This window comes from Sinohyriopsis cumingii, unplaced genomic scaffold (assembly GCF_028554795.1).
Source record: "Sinohyriopsis cumingii isolate HCF-2022 unplaced genomic scaffold, ASM2855479v2 utg000646l, whole genome shotgun sequence".
In the NCBI taxonomy this organism is placed as follows: Eukaryota; Metazoa; Mollusca; class Bivalvia; order Unionida; family Unionidae; genus Sinohyriopsis; species Sinohyriopsis cumingii.
In genome coordinates, this window is record NW_028315921.1 from 573,764 (window position 1) to 581,995 (window position 8,232).

The following is an 8,232-nucleotide window of genomic DNA, read 5'->3' on the forward strand; positions in this document are numbered from 1 at the left end:
CTCGATTATAAATATGCAGCCGGAACAGGTCAATACACAAACCTGTCACAAACATGCACAAAACGTCAGTCCATTCAAGACACAAACCACCAAAAAAAATCATGGAGACATCATTAGGCGTGTTTTCTTTCTGACGTGACGATATCACATTACAATATTGATGAATACGGTTTGTAGTCATAACTAAAAGTTCTACACATCAGATAAAATGTATATCGACGAAGATGGGATTCGAACCCACGCGGGGAGACCCCAATGGATTAGCAGTCCATCGCCTTAACCACTCGGCCACCTCGTCCGGTGTATTTTGATGAGTACACTATTTATGTAGGGAGTGATCTATAGCTACCTGGCCTAAACCACACACAACTTTTGTCTGATATTCACGATTCAATATATGTCTTTTTCAGACAGAAAAAAATTCTAACCATCGAACCATCCTAGCTCTAACTGATGTGCACATAAAGAACCTAGTGCATGATATTCTTTAAAAGAAGAAATATATATCTTCAGGTAAATTAAAACAATTCTTCTGGCTGGGAGAAAACTCAACATTACCCACCTACCCACCCAATAAACAGAAACAAATACATGGTCGGTCCCTTAGTGAGCAAGCATGTTCATATCAATGGATTGTTAGGCAAGGGAAAAAACTCGTACGAACATTCGTTGTAATTCATCTCTTCGGTAAGTATTACATCAGATAAGTGAATATCAGTTCCATTTTTTTTAAAGTTATAAAAATCAATGTTTTCTAACAGCAGAGCCGAGTGGCCGAGTGGTCTAAAGCGCTCTCCGTCACGGATCACTGCCATCTCACCTCTGTCTGCGTGGGTTCGAGTCTCGGGCTCGGCCAGTGTGGACATGTGAGAAAGCTTGCCGGTAGCTTCTCGTGGGTCGGTGGTTCTTTCCGGGGTTTTCCCGGGTTCTTCCTCCACCATTAATACTGGCCGCCATGTATAGCCTATCTTGTGTTGAAAAATGGCGTTAAACCCTATAACAACAACAATAACAACTAACAGCAGAGTGGCGCAGTGGAAGCGTGCTGGGCCCATAACCCAGAGGTCCGTGGATCGAAACCACGCTCTGCTAATCACTTTTATTTGGTTTTTGTTTTTTGTTTTTAATTTTAAATTCATAACATCAAATTATCATTTATCTTCAGGCACAAAAATATAAATAAAAGGCACATTCAGTAAATATGTATCTGATTTCATATATAAAATGTGGGTCAATGTAATTTACTTTTCACGCTTCAATGACGGCTTTTTTTGGTGCTAATTTGGACCTTCTACACCGTTCTAGCAATAATAAAATGTCAAATGTACATGCAGCTAAAGTGAAATAGAACAAAAGGTCAAGGTAACATTACTTTCACCCTTAAGCCATGTATTTTGTTGAGATCCTATATAGAAGTTGATACATGCATGTAAAATATTAAGTTCTTTTCTTTGGCACTGTATCAATTATTGTAGAGAATTTAAAGGTACAGAAAACAATTTGTCAAGGACATGATACAAGCAAAAGAAAAACAATGTGGCATGTAATGATATAGCATTGGAACGTTCGACAGTGATCAGGTGGACAAGCCTCCCCGTGTTTCCCACCCCACCGCCGGCATCACCCTTCCCCACCCCCAGACAAAAATGAGTGTTTGTCTCCCTGGCCCTCACTAGCTGCTAAATCCCACAGTCAGCTTGCGGTCTTCTTTGCGCTCCCTGTGAAAAATACATACTGAACCACCCCTGCGATCCCACCCAAAAGTGCCGAAAAGTTTTGACCTCTGACATGACATTGCCATATTAAAAATGGAATTTATTTTGTTTCAATTTTTCGTTAATCCATACAATATGTGCTCTTAAAAGGCAAATTTACACATTTCCAGTGATTACATGTTTCCAAACTTGATATCCTGCTCCGGAAGGAAACGGAGGCTGGTTCTCGAAAATTAAACTTTAGATGAGCCTGTAAAATAATTGTGGTGTATATGAATAGAGGTCATACAATTTGCTATCAATTTTGGGATATATAGTATTTCTTCAATTGGTCACGGTGGGGTTTGATTCTTTTGTGTCATTCTAAAGGTATACTTTCTATTATACAATTGTAAGTTTTCTGTATTTTTCGCTTTGATCTCAGGATTTGATTCACAAACAACGTCCTAAACACAAACAATTCCTGCCTTTATAAGTTATGTGAACATGAATATTTTACAACCACATGAATTATCAGAATTTAAAAAGAGAGGTTGTTCAAATACAGCCAGAAACATCGATATTCATGTTGACATTATATCAAATTTGTTCCCATGCACAAAAACATTTGTCTGTGAAACATATGGAGGACATTTAAGTGCTGCTTATTTAAGGACATGAAAAATAAGTCCCTTTCAACTTCATATTTAGAAAAGTAGATAAACAGTTATCAAGAGTATAATAATAATAATAATAATAATAATAATAATAATAATAATAATAATAAATTAAGAAGAATGGCACATTTGGTTGTGAAAGTCCCATCTGATATATGCTCCTTAGTAAAACGCAATCCTCCTTTCGGATTCGCCATTTATTCAATTGTTGCAGGAGGGGGTCAATCGTTTTTCTTTTGTCGAACCAAGGGAGGCAACTAATGGAACTAGAACGTTCATTATAAACAATTGATTAGGTAGTCAACTAATGCAGCTAAGAGGTTAGTGTTGTTGTTTCCATAAAATGTTTTACCGGGGTGTACTAGACTTTATGACTGCCTTAAATCCCAAACACGCCCATATATCATTGTCATAAATAAGATGTATCAATTATTTTCTACTACTCGATATCGGATTATTTTAAACAAGGAAATGTGTCTTTCTCAATGAAACAATATGTGACTTTGCATAATCCGATCGAGAGCTATCTGCAATGTGTTGTTCGATTCAAGCTACCCTGTGTATAATTACGGCAAATTGGACATTCAGTTATTTGTGAGACGCATTGACATCGAAAGACAAACTGACTGAAGAGAGTTTTGGAGTATGAATCTCTGGTCACAAGAAATCTACGTCAGCGCGGAATGAATAGATGTGATCATGTGACTAGCTTTAGAAATACGCCCTACCTATGCTTAGGACATAACAACTTTCACGATCCAATCAGTCAACGAAAAAACAAAATGTCTTTCTATGTAGTTGTGCCGAAAGTTTCAAATTTGTATGAGGTTACGTTGCCAAATAAAGAGTATAATCTAAAGTGGAATTGGCAGTGATAACTATGACTGTACTTCCCCATATTCTGACACTATTACTGTGTAAATACCTCGCCTACCTGCACACGTTTCCGACGAAGAGATAGGTATCAAGATAAGAGAATACGGAGTGGAATTCCTATCTCCCATTCAGGATAGATACTACCCTAGAAATCGTGTGACAGACGTGACGCATTTTTGTTTTGGATATTTAATTTTGATTGTTTGTTATTTTTTAAATATTTATTATTTGTTATTTCATGTTTTATTTCGTATTCTAGAGAAATTATTTGTTACATTTTACAATACTTGCTGGTTTTACATCTTTTCTAGTACTTAGGTTAAGAACATAGATTTGTAATATTATGTAAAATACAGTTTTCCAAAAGAGATAAAATCTTAGCCCTACAGTCGGAAGCATCAAACTGTAAGTGACCATTAGTTCGTTAAGTTATTGCATGATAATCAAGTAAAGGTGCGCTCTTTTTGTCTTGACCCGGGTCGCATGATGACAGATTGCACAGATTTCGTGTGCCACAAGTGTTGGAAACAGCGTCATGTTCCTAGGAAGTACAAAATGCAAAGCTCTGACAATTGTGGAAATTTTCTTTATTTGTGTTCATGTGGGAAATATGACTTAAGAAATACAACTGCCTAAAGATGTTACATGCTAAATGATTAAATTGAAGAAATTAATTACCGAATTGCTAACGTTGCCACAAAGGAAGACAGATTGGGGATTCAAGTTGTAGAAGATGATGAACACGAGGTTGATGAAGTAATACAGGGTGCAGATGGTGAAGAAAGAGGTGATGAAACTGATCAAGAAAAAGCTTTTCACAGAGTCAACCATTCATACTGGTATCTCTTTTACGACAATTCGGGTTTGGTGACAGTTTTATTTAATGGATACAAATATTTTATATTGAAATTAGAAACAGTGTTAAATGCATTTAATGAAAGCCTTTTCAATTAAACATTCAGTCCTCAAAAGTCGCCCTATACTAACTATACTATATTTATTTGAAGCGGAACATTTAGGGCTCGCTATAATTATAAATTATTATGTCAATGTTGCTCTATTTCTATTGTCTAGCAGTACAAGTAAAGTCTTTCAACATGCCGATGGTACAACCATGACATTAGCAAAGAAAGAATCTATTAATCAATCATTTATTGTACTTGGTTTATATTGTAAAGGATCTGGTTCAAAAGGGAATAAAGAAAACAAACGGAACTTTTATTTAATTCATCAGGCAGTCTCTGTTGAATTCTGCAGACAGCTCCAATTTCAACATTGTGATCACGTTATCTTAATTTTGGGAACTAGTGCTGGAGCTCAGTTAGAATAACACTTTGTCTAAAATTAAAACTTATTACACAGAGGTGATACTAAATTGTATGACTTCTGTTCATGTATAGCACAAATGTTTTACTCGCTTTTAAGTAGCTTGATTTTCCGTAAACCAGCCGCTGTTTCCTTTTGGAGTAGGGTATTTTGTTTTGGAAACATTTACTCACTAGAAAAAATACATTTGCCACTCTAGTATCACCCTTAACGTTCAACTGGTATTATATATAGCATTACCGATAGAGAACAGCCTTATCAGAGAGAAGTTTTAATCGGAAAGAATGGTGTTAGATGCACACTGCATTTAACACTGTCTTTAATATCGGCTGAATAAAAATTTGACCAAATCCAAAATTTATGTGAATGAGACAAACTTTTGACTCTGTCAAAAACGTTGCTTTTATCAATTTTTAAGGTATATCCCTCGATGTTGTCCCTCTAGGTCATAGCAATGACATCTCCTACAGTGAATGTTGTATCAGCAATATCCCTTCAAACTATAGAGCATGTCTGAATTAGAGGCATAATTTTGGGTAATACCCATTTCAAACCATGAGCCATAACCCTTGTCAAAATAGTATCATCTACATTAAATAGTCTCATAGGTCGCCAATATTTCCAGCTTCTTTAGTCGCTCTTGGTGTTGTAAAAAATGATATTGTATCAAATCTCACTGTCCATGACGTAATTGATTCCTTGTTAACGATCTGAAGAAGAAAAAATCTCTAACAGGTTATCATATTCATAATTTAAAACGTTGTAAAATACAACTACTTTATCGATTTAACCAGACCAAAATATCTAATTTTAGACATTATATTTATAGCTGCATGTATTTTATCAACCCTTGTATGACCCTACTCAAATACGTATCATCAGCAGGTACGGATGAATTTACCAAGATTAAAACTGATTCTTTACAACTCTCATCATCTGTGCTCGATAATTACAAAATACAATAAAACTTATAAATGTATTTTAATATTTGATTTTCATTTGAAACAAGTGAGCCAAAGTCATCAATGGATTCATTAATAACATTTCGCTTTTGTTGATATTTTTCAGGATTTTTTTATAAAGTATTTGCTATTTGCGTCACTTTCAATCACCAAACTGGATTAAAATCTCGGTATAACACCTCAAAACAATCTTATTTCTTAGTCACTTCATTGTTGTTCGAGTTCTTCCTATGTATTGATATCAAATGAATCTTTAGCGGTAAATTTTACAGAAAATAGAATCATTTTGTCTTGACATCTATACAATTCTTGGAAACTTTCTTTCTTTCTCTTCGTACTGTATAGGAGCGAGAATTCTTACTTTTATATTTTGCATTATCCACTAAGTGAGTTGTTCACTAAAATATTTTACTCTTTCCCTCAATAATAATAGATTTCACTCTACATACCTATTCATCATTACAAACATTATCTAATTTAAGTAAGTGCCTAATTTCTTCGTTGCATGTAGTTATTTTAGGATCGATCTCATAATGATGTACATGCATAACAAAATATTTTGCATACCAATATATAATTTGGAGGAATTTAAGATATAATCCATCCTGCACTGCCATAGTTCGCATAGTACCATTCTCTCTTGATCTCCAAAGATCGTAAATATTGCTATCAACTGTAATTATGAAGCTCTCGAATAGCAATATCATCGATACGTATGTGTTTGTTATGCTGATCAATTGCAGCTATTGTAACCACCTACCAAGGTAGTGCTATAACTCGTATTGGTCTCCACAATTGTTGCACACGGTATTAGTGGATCAGATACTGTTTTATATGCAACGTGCACTCCATAAAGTCGGCATTTGGATATAACTTCTAGAAACCTAAGATCGTTGTGTTCACCGAAAAGTCGTCTGACTACAAACGAAACAAGTGAAAATGGTTCTTGGATTTTGAGAGTGCTCCAGAAACAGCAGTTATGTAGACATTTTGGTGTTAACGTGTCTAAGTATAGCAGATTATATACAAAACTTAAAGAGGTTAAAGATAAACTTGCAAGTACGTTATTGGTTTTATTAATATTGGAGTACACAGGTATGGAATTAGTCGGCTCACAAATTATATTTTCCATGAAACTACCGCGATTCCATGAACGTTGTATTATTGTGAAACTTAATTTAACCCTAGCCCTCAGAATATAAGTGAACTGGAGAGAGTCCATTGCTTGTGCGCTATACATCTGGAAGGTATTACGTTCACATGTTCATACTTTATGTACCTGTGTACCTTTTAGAAGAAGAAATAAGTAGAAATTAGAAAGAATATGAAGAGGAATATCTATACCCCGGTCAACATAGACACCAATCTGATAAAATCAGATCTCCGCTGTCCTACGTGAAGATGTGACGACGACCACTGAAGAATGACATTCAGGTGACCATTAAATTAGCCAATGGAAAGGCAACTTTCAAAAAATCTGAAAGTGAATCAAATCGTTCGATACACATTCATCCTTTTCACCCACGGTGCTCTTTCTCAAAACGCAAAGATATTAGACCTCATCTGACTGGTTGATAAAATTAGCAATTATGGTAATAGCATAGGTACCAGAATATGCCTTCTAAGCGATCGCTGTCAGATCTTCATTTGGTAACAGCGGAGATCTGATTTTAATCAGTTTGGTACACAGGTACTTAAAGTATGAACAGGTGAAAGGACAGCTACATAAACGAACATTTTCCCCGTCATTTCTTCTACACTTCTGATAACATCAGTTTCTTTGACCTTCTTAACATTAACCGCAATTGTAGATTGTTGTCCAAGACTATCCGAGTATACAAACGTACAGTCTCCTGTTACTTAAAATTTGACCATCGTTTTAATGGGTATTACACACACTTCTAGTAAACAGACACATACGCATGTGCTTTGGTGCCGTTTTGGAATTTTGGAAACAACTCACCCCTTACCCTCCCAAACCTTAACTTGATCCCTTTTGCCTTGCTCGCAACCCTAAATGTTTCTGCTAATCGGCCGATTCGCGGCATTGATATTTGGCTACACTTCCCGCATGCATGTTAGCACTACTGGGACTTTATTTCAATGCCAAGAAATGTTGTTGTTTTTTTTTTCTCCTGTGGGAGATAAAATGTTCCACACGCACAGAAAGTACAACTCGATTATAAATATGCAGCCGGAACAGGTCAATACACAAACCTGTCACAAACATGCACAAAACGTCAGTCCATTCAAGACACAAACCACCAAAAAAAATCATGGAGACATCATTAGGCGTGTTTTCTTTCTGACGTGACGATATCACATTACAATATTGATGAATACGGTTTGTAGTCATAACTAAAAGTTCTACACATCAGATAAAATGTATATCGACGAAGATGGGATTCGAACCCACGCGGGGAGACCCCAATGGATTAGCAGTCCATCGCCTTAACCACTCGGCCACCTCGTCCGGTGTATTTTGATGAGTACACTATTTATGTAGGGAGTGATCTATAGCTACCTGGCCTAAACCACACACAACTTTTGTCTGATATTCACGATTCAATATATGTCTTTTTCAGACAGAAAAAAATTCTAACCATCGAACCATCCTAGCTCTAACTGATGTGCACATAAAGAACCTAGTGCATGATATTCTTTAAAAGAAGAAATATATATCTTCAGGTAAATTAA

General features: G+C 35.8%; 2 non-coding genes across 2 annotated transcripts; both read right to left on the reverse strand.

Moving 5' to 3' along the window:
* Positions 1-216: 216 nt before the first annotated feature.
* On the reverse strand, positions 217-298 carry Trnas-gcu (transfer RNA serine (anticodon GCU)). The gene has a single exon. It is a non-coding gene; the product is annotated as a tRNA-Ser (tRNA).
* Positions 299-7,926: 7,628 nt separating this feature from the next.
* Trnas-gcu (transfer RNA serine (anticodon GCU)) lies at positions 7,927-8,008 on the reverse strand. Its single transcript has one exon. It is a non-coding gene; the product is annotated as a tRNA-Ser (tRNA).
* Between the last annotated feature and the right edge of the window lie 224 nt (positions 8,009-8,232).